The 14941-nt window shown below is 39.4% G+C and overlaps 1 pseudogene; it reads right to left on the minus strand.

The window, feature by feature from the left end:
- Positions 1-912: 912 nt before the first annotated feature.
- Positions 913-14301, minus strand: LOC127354387 (myosin heavy chain, fast skeletal muscle-like; annotated as a pseudogene).
- Positions 14302-14941: the final 640 nt, after the last annotated feature.

Genomic DNA, 14941 nt, shown 5'->3' on the forward strand with positions numbered 1-14941 from the left:
CTTTTTGCCACAATCAAGACACACAAGCAAACATTTAAAATATTCAACTAAACAACAAAAAAATGCATATTCAGTCAGGCAGTTTGGGCCAAAGGTGGGCTCCTAGAGAACCGTGGGTCACAAGTTGGTGAGTGAATGCCCTCAAGTTGTGTAATTAAAGAAAGTCTATCATATTTTAACGTCTGCTTTTAATGTGTTTATCTATGACAGTCCTGGCTGGCCCTATATGTTCGCATTGCAAGCTGCATAGGGCACCGCTAATTATGTAAGGGCACCGCCTCCCTTTCGTGTCAGTGTTCTGAGATTTAAAGCCAGCCTATAGGCTTATGGACAAAGCTAATTATATTGTGAGGACTAGACTACTTACCAGGCAGCAGAGCCAGAGCCTATTGTTATATTTTATATTTAATTATTTTCTTTATTTTATATTTAATACAATTTATTATTTATCTTGTTAATATTCACTTATCTTAATATTCAATAGAAAATATTCTACTCAATAAATATTGTTTGTTTATACCTCATTTTTTTCTGTATTGCTCTACTTATTCTTAGACCAACGGAGCAAACTTTTTAAGGAGGAGGGAGGATTGTAGTGGGAGCACTGGGGTGTCAGGTGTGACTGTGTGGCAAAGGCAAATAGTTTACAGGTTAGGTAGGAGAGCCCCTTTAGAGAACCCCAGGGAGGTCAGGACTGGCTCTGCTCTATGCACATGTATACAAGGTATTTTTTGTGTGATTGTAAAGTTAAACTTTTGGGGTGATGTTCAGTTAAGTAGGATTAGGATTAATGAAGTGATTCTTCTTTAAAAGCAAATATGCTGTTTTCTTTCTCAAAAATACAATATTACTGCTTACTAAAAAATGCAGTATGGATTTCACAGAACTCACTCAGACAAAATACAGAGCAAATGGTATTGAATGTATGATTTTTATTGAAATGTTACAGTGTAAAGTTAAATTTGGTTCATATTGTATGAACTCTGTAATAGGTTCATTTTGATGTGGCCTCTTATTCAGCAGACTCACTCTGGAAGAAAAATGAAAAAAAAAGTAATTATTTCAAGGTTTAACAAGTTATTAGGTTTTATTTAACTTTCAAGGGGTGTTTTTCTACATGTGGTTGTATGCATGTGCTTCTAGAAGTCGTTCCACAAGCTTGATTGAATTTTATGTCAATGAAACCTGAATTTATCTGCACCATATATAGAAACCAGGACAGCAATCCATTTAAAAATTATTAGTATGGAAATGATTACCTTTCCAGCATCACGGCTCTTGGCTCTCATTTTGTTGACCTGGGACTCAGCGATGTCAGCGCGCTCCTGAGCTTCCTCCAGCTCATGCTGAACCTTTCTCAGCCTGGACATGTGGCCGTTGGCCTGCTCTTCCTGTGAAGGTATCGGGGTTATATAGCCTTAGTCTTAGGACAGTTAATGATGTATTATTTATTCTAAATTAAATGATTGGTCATATAAATGTTGACTTACAGCCTCCTCAGCCTGTCTCTTGTAAGATTTGACTTTGAGCTGCAGCTTGTCAACCAGATCCTGAAGTCTGGTCACATTCTTCTTGTCCTCCTCAGTCTGTGCAGACAAAGGATTGTAAGTCAAAGAGAAAAGAGAATTCAAATAATGTGTTTTTTAGTGAAATTAGTCACCTGGTAGGTCAGCTCCTTCACTCTCCGCTCATATTTGCGGACTCCTTTAACAGCGTCAGCGCCACGTCTCTGCTCACCCTCAACTTCAGCTTCCAGCTCACGCACCTGAAATGTGATAAATAATCAAAGTTTATAAAAGAATTTCAGTTCATATATATATATCTATCTATATATATATCTATATATATAAAGCATAGAGATTAATTAGAATAGAACTGACTCAGTGTAAGTCAGATGTACATTCAGAAAAAAGCCATTTATAGTATATGCAGTTCATACCCTGGACTCCAGTTTCTGGAGCTGCTTCTTGCCACCCTTCATAGCGAGGTTCTCAGCCTCATCCAGACGATGCTGCAGGTCCTTGACTGTGACTTCCAGGTTCTTCTTCATCCTCTCCAGGTGAGCACTGGTGTCCTGCTCCTTCTTCAGCTCCTCAGCCATCATGGCAGCCTGAAATGATGGGCAGTTTGGAATTAGAATTTTAAGTCTTGACATTATCGGTCAAGTGTCAGGAAGAATTTGGTGAAGTAGTTTTTTTACATTAAAAAGAGGACTCACATCAGTGATAGCCTTTTTGGCTTTCTCCTCAGCATTTCTTGCTTCCTGAACTGAATCCTCCACTTCACCCTGAACCTGGACAAGGTCAGACTCCAGCTTCTTCTTGGTGTTCATAAGACTGGTGTTCTGAGAGTGAAGCAGTCCGACGCGCTCACTGGCATCAACCAACTCCTGCTCAGCCACTTTGCGTCCTCTCTCTGTCTGCTCCAGAGCAGCTCTCAGCTCCTCAATCTCAGCCACCATCAGGCCATTTCTGCGCTCCACCATGGCAACCTGCTCCTTCATGTCTTCCTGTCCTCTGACAGCATCATCAAGGTGCAGTTGGGCATCCTGACAACAAAAGAAAAACAGTGAACCATCTGTACTCTTTTTATTGCTTTTTAAATAAATGATCATATAAACCTCACCTTGAGCTGTCCCTGGACATTCCTCAGTTGTTTCTGGGCCTCAGCAGCCTGCCTGTTGGCATGGCTCAGCTGAATCTCCATCTCATTCAGGTCTCCTTCCATCTTCTTCTTGACTCTCAGGGCATCATTCCTGCTCCTCACCTCAGAATCAAGAGTGCTCTGCATGGAGTCAATCACCCTCTGGCTGTTCCTCCTGATCTGTTCCATCTCCTCATCCTTCTCTGCCAGCTTCCTGTCAACTTCACCTTTGATCTGGTTGAGCTCCAGCTGAACACGGAGAATCTTGGACTCCTCATGCTCCAGTGTACCCTTAAAAAAAAAAAAATCACAAACAATAGCAAAAGTTACTTCTTGCAGAAACAAAATCAAAATGAATGTATTTCATCATATAAGCGGTCCGATACTGAAATCAAGAGTTTACCTCAGCTTCCTCCAATGCCGACTGAATTTCAGACTTCTCAGTCTCCACAGTCTTTTTGGCCTTCTCCAGCTCATGGATACTCTTTCCAGTCTCACCAATCTGTTCAGTCAGATCTGAGATCTCCTCTATAGAGCAACCAAAGTCAGAATATAGTTAATAGCAACCTACGGAAACTGTCCTGCAAGATAGTTTGGAAATTATATTTTAGTAATTAAAGTACAACATACTTTAAAAGGAATATTTCTCCCTTTGATTCAGAGTAATCAGCCCAAGGGTTAAGCCAAATTCAAAAGGTATAAGTGTCTCCTCAGTATTGGAATGTTGTTTAGGCAATAGTAGTTTAAGTTCATACAAGAGAGTTCATCAACACACACGTTCATAAACTACTCTTGTAAGGGTCAGAGAAGGACCCACACAAGACTAGTTACATTTTCAAATCTAGTGAGATTGACATACGTTGCAGGTTCTTGTTCTCTCTCTTCAAGGTCTCCAGATGATCCAGAGCCTCCTCATAAGAGTTCTTCATCTTAAACAGTTCAGTGCTGAGAGAACGAGCCTCCTTCTGGGCTCCTTCCAGCTCTGCCTGGCCCTCTTCATACTTCTGTTTCCATTCTGCCAGGACCTAGAATTATATAGATGAGTAACACTGATTACTTACTAAAATAGATTTTTGTTTCCATCAAATCAATGTGGTCTTGATTTCTTTTACCTTATCAAAGTTCCTCTGCTTCTTGTCAAGGTTGGCAGCCAGACCATTAGCTCTCTCCACATCAATCATGAGGTCCTCCACCTCACCCTGCAGCCTCTGTTTGGTCTTCTCCAATGACGCGCACTTTGAGTTCACAGCCTCAATGGATTCCTCAGCATCCTGCAGGCGCTGGGCAAGCTTTTTCCTGTAGTCAAGTATTTTTAAATTAAATTTAGCAAAAAATATGTGAAAATACCGAATTAAAAATCTATTTATGAAGGAAATAGTAGAAAGCTTTTACGTACTTTGCTTCCTCCAGCTCCTCTGTGCGCTGGATAGCATCAGTCTCATATTTGGACCTCCATTGAGCCACCTCACTGTTGGCCTTGGACATTCCTCGCTGCAGCTCAGCCTTGGCCTCCTGCTCCTCCTCAAACTGCTCTCTGAGCAGATCACAGTCATGGCGGGCTGACTGAACAGAATGGGCTAGGGCGTTCTTGGCCTGTTAAGCACACAGTCCATGTCAGAGGTACATTGACCTAATGTATGTTACATCCAGATGTTTTGTGGATAGGTGAAGTTAAAACTCCAAAGAGCCATGTTTTGGGAGCATTGTCTCTGAGTGCATCATTTGTTACTTTTTATGTTCTTTTATGAATTTAGATGTCCTTTCAAGAATTTAAATTTCTCTTTGACAAATTTCACTGTTACTCTTAACAGTGATCAACTGACCCTTTAATATTAGTCTTGCGATAAATTCCAAACCTTGTCTAGTTACTTTTAATTCTATAGCAATACACGTGATTTAACTAGTTTGACATTCTCAGTATTACAAGGATAATGGATAATGTGTGTATAACAATGTTTGCTGGTGCATATATATATATATATATATATATACACACACACACACACACACACACACACACACACGTATTTTGTTTGTTAGTAATAGAAAATGTTACTAAATGGAGAAACCGATTCATACCCTTTAACAGTCTGAACATAAGAGATGAACTTTTCTTACCTTCACTTCCTCCTCAATTTGCCTCTTCAACTCCTCAATCTGCTGAGTGAAGGCCTGCTTGCCCCTGGTCAGCTGGGAAACTAGAGCTTCTTTCTCTTCAATCTGGCGGGAAAACTCACCTGCGTGACAAAATGTTCATGTGTCATTAATTATCATTTTAATTATAGTTAATTAAGTATTTCTACAATACAGGACACAATAAAACATACATGTTGCCATTTAAAGTGTTTGTGTATAAAACACCTCTATTATATCTCTAATACAGTTAACTCACCATTCTCCGTCTGCAGTCTTGCCTTCTGTGTGTTGATGTCATTCAACTGGCGGACGTTTTCATCATTTTTGGCTTTGAGTTCACTGAACTGGTCTTCAAGTGTTCTGCACATTTTTTCCAAGTTACCCTATAAACGACAAAACATTATGTTTTAAAAAACATGAAATTCAACGATGCAAACTTCTCTGTCTAGCAGTTTATTAAAGCCATTGTTACTGAATTCAATGATTGGTGATGACTTAAACACAGAGATGTTTGCTATTCTCTTATACATAGTATTTCTTCCATAACCTATGTATTTCTGCTTTTGTATTCTTGAGATAGTAAAGAGGGAAATCCCTCACCTTAGCTTTGGCAACAGCCTCCATATTGCTGGTAAGGTCATCAATCTCCATCTTGTACTCGCTCTTCTCTTTCTCCAGCTTCTGCTTAACACGCTGGAGGTTGTCGATCTGCTCTCCCAGCTCTGCAACACTGTCAGCCTGTTTCTTGCGGAGAGCTGCTGCAGTAGCCTCATGCTGCAGGGTTGACTCTTCAAGATCACGACGCAGCTTCTGGAACTCAGCCTCACGTTTCTTGTTCATCTCAATCTGAGCAGCTGTTGCTCCTCCAGCTTCCTCAAGCCTCTCGCTGATCTCTTCAAGCTCCCTGGAGAGATCAGCCCTCTGCTTCTCAACCTTAGCCCGGGCAGCTCTCTCAGCCTCAATCTCTTCTTCCAGCTCCTCAATACGAGCCTGGATTTGAATATAGTAATATCAAGAAGACTTATTAACTGTAACACACTCCCAGCATGTTCTTTTTGATTCACTGGGTTTACTATTCTCATCAAACACGTTACCTGGAGTTCCTTGATCTTCTTCTGAAGCTGAGCGCCAAGAGACTGTTCATCCTCAATCTTGCTGAGGAGCTGGCTGGTCTCAAAGTCTTTCCTTGATGAGGATACCAAGAAAGCTGTTATTGTCACAGTTTGTACTGTCAAATTTGATATGTGAGATATTGAAAAGAGGACTGATAACCTTAAACAAACCAAAAACGTACTTCTTGATTTTCTCGTCAGATTGCTGTTTGTCATTCTCCAGATCCATTATGGACTCCTGGGCCAGTTTCAGATCTCCCTCAAGCTTCCTCTTGGCTCTCTCAAGGTCCATGCGGAGCTTCTTCTCTTGCTCCAGTGATCCCTCAAGCTATCAGATGACAGTAATGATAGTTGATTTGAGCCGTTCATTAGACAACATCAATATAATTTGATCAAGCTTTTAAGAAAATCATGAAATGTTCATATATGGTTTCAACTTGTATTATGGAAGGTCAACTTTAAAACACAAGCTACTTCACACTAAGAGCACACTATTTTTTCTTACATCGTCCACTTGCTGTTCCAGCTTTGTCTTGGCCTTGGTCAGAGTGTTGACTTTGTCTTCCTCTGCCTGGAGATCATCAAGTGTTTGCTGGTGGGACTCTTGGAGAGCTTTCTTCTCTTTAGTTAACTTGGCAATAGACTCATCTTGAGATGCCATCTCCTCTGTCAGGTTTTTCACCTAAAATGATGTGAAAGGTGCATTAGTTCCATCATGTTATGTCCACAGCCTATATGCTTATACAAATGTATGTAGAATGTTGTATGTAAAATCATTTGAACCTTGTTTTCTGTGGCATGTTTCTCCTTCTCCACTTTAGCCAAGGTGAGCTCCAAGTCATCAATGTCTTTCTTCAGCTCAGAGCATTCATCCTCCAGCTTCCTCTTCTTAGCAGTCAGCTCAGCATTGATTTCCTCTTCATCCTCCAGTCTCTCAGTTGTCTCTTTGAGTTTGGCCTCAAGCTGGATCTTGCTCTTAATGAGCCCTTCGCATCTTTCCTCAGCATCACCCAGACTCTCAACTTCCTATAGTACATTTTGAATATAAAATGAGTTTGTAAGTTTAAAGTTTAAATATTCATTGGTTTTAGTTAATTGTCCTTTTAGTTGATCTACAACTTTGCTAAGACACATAGACAATAAGAAGACTTCTTATCCCAACTAGATATATGTAAATGTAAGCAACAGTGTTCCATTAGTAAAGTGTTTATGTGAAAGAATCACACTTTCTTTTGGTCTCTACTTACTGCTGCCACTTGCAGTTGCAGGTCATTCTTTTCCTGCATCAGGGAAACCATCTTCTCCTCCAGTTCCTTCTTCTTGGCCAAAGCAGCAGCTAGGTCTGTTTTCATCTTATCGTAGTTCTCCTTCATCTGCTGGAGCTCCTTCTCAGTTTCAGCACTCTTCAGAAGAGGCTTGATCTTGAAGTACAGTTTCAGCCACGGCCAGTTCTTCACATTCATGAATGAACGGACATTGTACTGGATGGTATAGATAGATTCCCTATAAAAAATAAGTATATTATGATGACAGTATTATTTTGTCAAACATTTTACTGTGTACATTGTTTTGCATATGTATATTGATGTTATCGTGATAGACACAGTTCAGCTTAGTGTACCGTATGAGAATCCTACCTCCTCTCCATCATCTTAACAAACTCCTTCCTCATCACATAACCTCTGGCAAGAGCTTGAGTCATGGTAACCAGCGTAGCCAGTTTCTCATCTCTCATCTCCTCAAGAGTACCCAGCAGACCAGCTTTGAAGAACACCTATTTTGTTTCATAAAAAAAAAAAAAAACACACACTTAAGGAAACATGCATACAACAGAACAACAAAAGTAACATAGTCAATGAGAATGTACCTTTGTGTGCCCAAATCTGTACTGAGTGTGGTCCACATCAATGGAGCCCAGCAGCTTCTCTGAAGCTTTCTTGTTGTCAATGAACTGTCCCTCAGGGATGACACTGGCATTCAATACTTTGTATCTACAAGAGAAAATGTTGTTACTTATATTTACCTCACTTCTAAGCCTGCTGTTTTACATCATAATAACTTCAATCAATATAAAAAGTAACCTCTGCTTGAAGTCAGCATAGAGGATTCTGCTGGGGGAAACCCTTTCTGCAGATTCTGATGCCCTCTAGTACACCGTTACATCTCAGCTGGTGGATGACCAAGGAGTTCTCCATAAGACCTGCACATTGCAAACTGATTGTATTAAGACATTTTCTTACACTATACTTTTACACGCAGTGCACAAAACTGGGTAATGTGCTTCTTACCTGGAGTCTTTGATTCATTAGGAATCAGGCAGCGGACAAAATGAGGGTGGGTGCTCCTCAAGTTGGTCATCAGCTTGCCCAAGTTCTCCTGTGGATTAGCAACAAAAGGTAACAGGTAATCAGTATTTTAATCTGAGGTATTTTAAGATAAGGGTTTTATTTGTTATAAAAATATGAAACAATACATACCCTGAAAAGAGCAGACACAGTCTGGAAGGAACCACCCTTCTTCTTTCCACCCTTCTTGCTGGCAGCAGCCTCTGTTTTGCAAAACATTGAATTTAATTAACAGTACTAAATAAATAACACTGTAGTGTACTGTAGTTTTTTTTTTCTCTGTGGAATTTCCTTTTTTTTATCGAAGTCACATAAATGAATATATTACTGCTGAGCAGTCATCAACATAATGTAATGAAAAATTCATGATGTTTTTTAAACCATGGATATTGGTTGGGGCAATTGTATTATTAAGCTGAAGTTTGCCACTATACTGGGTAATACTGAGTTCTGGATACTCAGCTCGGATTTCTTACCTTCAGCTCCAGCATGAACTGCATACAACATACACAAAAGTTTGTTGGAAGACTTCTGGTAGAGCTGAACGACTGAGTCATTCAGGGGGTCCTTGTTCTTGTCCAGCCAGCCAGTGATATTGTAGTCCACTGTACCAGCATAATGAACCAGGGAGAAGTGAGCTTCAGCCTTGCCCTTTCCAGGCTTTGGCTTTTCAAAGGCCTTGGTCTTGCCAAGATGCTGATCATGCAGCTTGTTCTTGAAGGTTGTGTCAGAGGCCTTGGGGAACATGCACTCCTCTTCGAGGATGGAGAAGATGCCCATTGGCTGAAGTGTAATTTACGTTGGTTTAGGTGTTGAAAAACCAAACTGAGAAAGTAAAGATTTACACATGCATAAAGAAAACCATGTCTAGTGGTTACTTTTTACCTTCTCAATAAGCTCAATGCAGGCAGCCAAGTCCATACCGAAGTCAATGAACTCCCATTCGATACCTTCTTTCTTGTACTCCTCTTGCTCCAGGACAAACATATGTTGGTTGAAAAACTGTTGCAGTTTCTCATTGGTGAAGTTGATGCAGAGTTGCTCCAAGCTGTTGTACTGTAATTACAAAAAGGTATTTATAATTTCATGGCAAAATAAGGTTGAACTTTAAAACTGCTCATATATTTTTCAACAACTCACATCAAAGATCTCAAATCCAGCGATATCCAACACTCCAATAAAGAACTGTCTTGCCTGCTTTGTGTCCAACATCTCATTGATACGAACGACCATCCACAAGAACATTTTCTCATAGATGGACTTGCACAGAGCACTGACAGAATTGTTGACCTAGAAATAAGGATTTTAGTGCGTAAATATCTCAGAATATTTTCATATCTAAATATTAAATGAAATATTTCCCTAATTTCAAACATCAAATTTTCTTTTTATTACCTGTGGCACGGTCTGACCTTTGGTCACCATCTCGTTTCCGACCTTGACTCTTGGATAGCACAGAGCTTTCAGCATATCAGCTGAATTCAGGCCCAAGAGGTAGGCGATTTTATCAGCCACTGATGGAGAGCAAGAGCATTAAGTACACATTAACTTGTGTCGTATTTTGCACATGAGAAAACTTGCATGCAGGGCACAAAATTAGCACCAGCCACCAGACAAATTCTGGTTCTTGCCTCACTCATCGGCCAAAATACAAAATTAATCTATTGGGTGGATGGTCCAATTTGAACATTCACTTGCCATTTGGCCAGTGGACAAAAATGTCTGGCATGTTTAGAATGTATTATATTAGCAATTACCCTCAGTGCCATCAGGTTCAGCCTGCTCCTCGCGCTGCTTCTGCTTGAATTTCATGTTGCCATGATGCATCACAGCTCCAGTCAGCTTGTAGATGCCCATCTTCTCCTCAGCAGTGAAACCCAAGATGTCAATTGCAGTCTGCATTACACAGGAAATACATTTATACAATATATATATATATCAATTGCTTGATTTTTTTTTACTTTGATTGTTTATTCTTTTTAAAAACAGTGACGTGTGATCTTACATCTGTTGCAATGAACTCCTCCACATCATCAATGCTTTTGACAGTGATTTCACCCTGACTGATCATTGGGTAGTCATAGGGGTTGGTGGTGATCAGAAGAGCCTCTGAAAGACAAGAAACAAAGTACACAAGTCTTTTCATTGTTTCTAGTAGTCTAATTTCTAGGTTCAAATTGACTATTAACTTACCCAAGAGCTCAGGCTTGTGGCCAGTCATCAGCTGATAGAAGATATGGTAGCTCCTCTCAGCAGACAACTGGAAGGTTACACGAGACTTCTCCAGCAGATCTAAGAATAACAAATTCAATTGGAGACTGTAAAATTCTGGCATTACAACATACTGTTGATATTTAAAGCCAGTATGTCAGCAGCCGTTCAGCAGTTCCCTTTTTACTTACTTCTGAAACCTGTGATTGAAAGTATCTATCCATCCCTTGTCATTACTTTTTATAGAGTTGTAGGGAGCTGGTATAGGCTCCCACAAATAGGTAACTATATTTCACCAAATCATACACACACCCCAGCTTCACTTAATCATAGTCACTCTAATTCCTCTGTGTTATGGCAGTGCTGACAGACCAGCAGATGGTAGGCAGTCACTGTGTGGATGTATGTATCACTTTCCAGCTGCCTGCTGATATATATTACCTTGGCTGCAACCACACTATACGCATTCTAAAGCTTCACCACAACATAACAAGTTGTCTTCTTAAAACTAAACTGAACTATCATATCTCTTGTATCTAAACCTAAAGATGTCTAATATTATGCTGTACCATGTCTAAAATAATACTTAAACAAAGCTATTACTGAATGAACAAATCAAGTCAAGTCAGTGTTATTTGTAGAGCCCAATATCATGATTTTGCCTCAAGGGGCTTTACAATCTTTATAGGATACAGGAAGAGAGGAGGGACCCCTCATCCAGGACTACAGACATGCAACAGATGTAATGTGTACAGAACCGACTGACAAAGAAAAATTACAGCATGGACAACCGGGAGGAAAAAATTATAGATATTGCATTGTAGTTGCATTGCAACAATAAAACAAAAATAAATAATGAATAAAAGGTTCTTCCTTCATAATAAATTGCAATCATTCTCATTCATCCTGAATGCAAATTTTCAGTCTGCCAGACTTTTACCATCTCAAGCATACATTTACCATTCATTTAACACAATGTTTTGCACAGATAACTCAATTTACACCATAGCTGAAACTTACATGTTTCAATATCAGCTGAAGCCAGCTTGCCACTAGAGCCAAAGTGGATCCTGATGAATTTACCCTGGACAACCAGAACAGTATTAGCATAACATTTCATGAGTGAGCAATTAGAAAAAGTCTCAGAAACCTGGATGTGATCACTTACAAAACGAGAGGAGTTGTCATTTCTCACAGTCTTGGCATTACCATAGGCCTCCAGCAGAGGGTTGGCCGCAACAATTTGGTCCTCAAGGGAGCCCTGCAAGAGAAGATTGTAGTTACATCAACTGAGCATCCAAACAACTGTCCTCTCAGTTTTATCTTAAACAACCAATTTTACCTGCATCTTGCCAGGTGTTGGCTCAGCCTTCTTAGCTCCAATAGCTGCAATTGTTGCAAAGTACTGGATGACACGCTTGGTGTTGACAGTCTTTCCTGCACCAGATTCTCCACTGGGGTATGAGAGACACATTATCAAGATTCTGCTTCATTATCATAAAGTTTTTAAATATTTAGCAGTTTGTTTTATACTCACGTAATCAGGATTGACTGGTTCTCACGATCTGAAATACAAACATGCTTTACATGAGTTCCATGTTTAAATTTAATTCTACTTCTTTGTATGTACACATTTTAACATTAGTAACATTGGTCTTACCAGTGAGCATGAACTGATAGCCATTGTCAGAGATGGAGAAGATGTGGGGTGGTGCCTCAATCCTCTTCTTGCCTCTGTATGCTCCCACAACTACAGTATCATACACAGGAAGCCACTTGTAGGGATTCACGACAACGCAAAACAACCCAGAGTAGGTCTGTAATAGAGAGCATGAATATTGTGTTACCATTTAGATATATACAGTCAAGCCTGAAATTATTCATGCCCCTGGCAAACTTTGACTTAAAGTTACTTTTATTCAACCAGCAAGTTTTTTCTTGATTGGAAATGACACAGGCATCTCCCAGAAGATAAGACGATGTACAAGAGGCATCATTGTGGAAAAAATATTTCTCAGCTTTTATTTACATTTGAACAAAATGTGGCATGTCCAAAATTATTCCTACCCTTCTCAATAATAAATAGAAAAGCCTTTAACCTTCAAACAAATTCAGTTTTGTTTCATCTGACCATAAAACAGAAGACCAGTAGTGTTCTTCTTTGTCCAGATGAGCATTTGCAAAGGCCAAGCAGGCTTTTGGGTGCCTTATCTGGAGAAGTGGTGTCCATCTTGGTCTGCGTCCGTGGAAGCCAGCAGTGTGCAGTGTCCGTTGGGCTGTCTGCCTTGAGACGTTGCCACCAGCAGAGCCCAGATTCACCAGGATGGCCTTGATGGTGATCTTTGGATTCTTTTTCACCTCTCTCACTATCCTCCTGGCCAGCACAGGTGTCACTTTTGGCTTCCGACCACGTCCTCTGAGATTCCCCACAGTACGGAACGTCTTGTATTTTTTAATGATACTTTGTAGCCACTGGAACTTGAAAACATTTAGATATGGCCTCATAGTCCTTTCCTGACTTGTGAGCAGCCACAATGCGCAGCCACAGGTCCTCAGTGAGCTCCTTCATCTTAGCCATGACTGTCCACAAACCAACTGCAGAGAGAGCTGCTGTTTTTCACCTGATGAGTTGATTAAAACAGTTGTTCCCAATGAATCAGGGTAATTAGGATGCTTTAGAACAGCTTGGACTTTTGGAATGGTATAGAACTTTGGATTTTCCCATAGACCGTGACAGTTTCCAAAGGGTATGAATAATTTTGGACATGCCCCTTTTTTTCAAATGTAAATAAAAGCTGAGAAATATTTTTTTCCACAATGATGTCTCTTGTACATCGTCTTATTATCTTTTGGGAGAAGCCTGTTTCATTTCCGGTCCCAAAAAAAAACTTGCTGGTTGAATAAAAGTAACTTAAGTCAAAGTTTTCCAGGGGTATGAATAATTTCGGGCTTGACTGTATATCTACATATGTATATACACGTTCAATTTTTATTGTATAGTGGAAACTCACGTAGATCATCCATGATGCATAACGCTCTTTGAGGTTATACAGCACGCAAGGCTCATTGAGGTGGGTCATCATGGCCATGTCCTCAATTTTGTCAAACTTTGGAGGGTTCCTGGCATCGATTTGATCCTCTTTTACAGTGACCGTCTGAGTAGAAAATAAAGTGAGATATTGAAAGACATTTCATTGTCACATTTCATATCAAGTTGTATCAGTTAGATATTCTATAGCTATTCACCTACCTTTCCTCCCTCTGTCTCAACTTCAGCTTTGCCACCCTCTTTTTTCAGAAGTTTGCCCTTGACATACATCTCATTTGGGTCAGCCACAAAGACAGCAGTTTTGGCATCAAATGGAGCAGCCTGGGCCGCTATCCTCTCCTTTTCTGGTTTTCGGAGGTAAATGGCCGCAGGGCCATACTGCTCCATCTCCGCGTCTGTGCTCATCGTGGCACTTAATGGAGACTGAAAATATGAGAGATTCAAACATGAATAATACGTTTGTCACAGAACCTGCAACTGATCAATTTCCATTGATTTTGTTTTGAAGAATTTACCTCAAATGATGCAAACTGAAAACTCTTGGTAGCCTGTATCTGTCAAGGTGCAAAAAACAAGTTATAGTAAGGAAGTATATAGGTTTTCATAATTTCATCTAAAATTACAACAATAAAATTAACACACAAAGTCAAATATAAAGAGTATTCTAACTTAAGCAAAGTAACTTAAAAAGTTAAACACTAATTCAGCAGAATTATTAACTAACAGTGATACAGTATAATAATGTCATAGAAACTATGAATGCTATAGGAACAGTTTGTACACTCACCCAACTCTAATGGCAATCAGTTGGAGCAGATTTTCAGAGCTGCTGGTTTTATACACAACGAGTCTGCCTTCTCAGCATAACTGCCCCACTCAATTTGGTCAGGAATGCTTGACACCTTGCTGCTTGATAGTGATATGTGCTGTGCAGATAATTGCATAAGAGTGTATAAATGGATTAGCATGTTTCATTTTCTACATATATAATTAACATTTTACAAATCTTTATTAAAACTGTAGTTATGTTTTTGGATCTATATTTTATAACATAAAAAATACACTATAACACCATCTAAATATTAAGGAATGTTGGATTCCATTGAATAGTCTCATGATGTGCACCAAAATATACAAGTACAGTGTCAAATTAATTATATAATTTCTTTAATGACATTTATATCCACATTGTTGATATATAACTAAAATCCCTGTATTCTGACAACACTCATTATCACTGTTTAAAAAAGTACTTCCAGTAATAGATTACAATATTATTAGGTTGATAGTTTTTGGACTTGATTGTGCTTATAAATACTGAGTACATAGTGATGTCCACAATATACCCAGTGGTACCCTGCAGTGTTTGTAGAGTATTTAAAACTTTACATTTATTATTTTAAAATTATTTAAAATTCAATAATTTTACATTGATACAGTTTATG

This window comes from Dicentrarchus labrax, unplaced genomic scaffold (genome assembly GCF_905237075.1).
Source record: "Dicentrarchus labrax unplaced genomic scaffold, dlabrax2021, whole genome shotgun sequence".
NCBI classification, from domain to species: Eukaryota; Metazoa; Chordata; class Actinopteri; family Moronidae; genus Dicentrarchus; species Dicentrarchus labrax.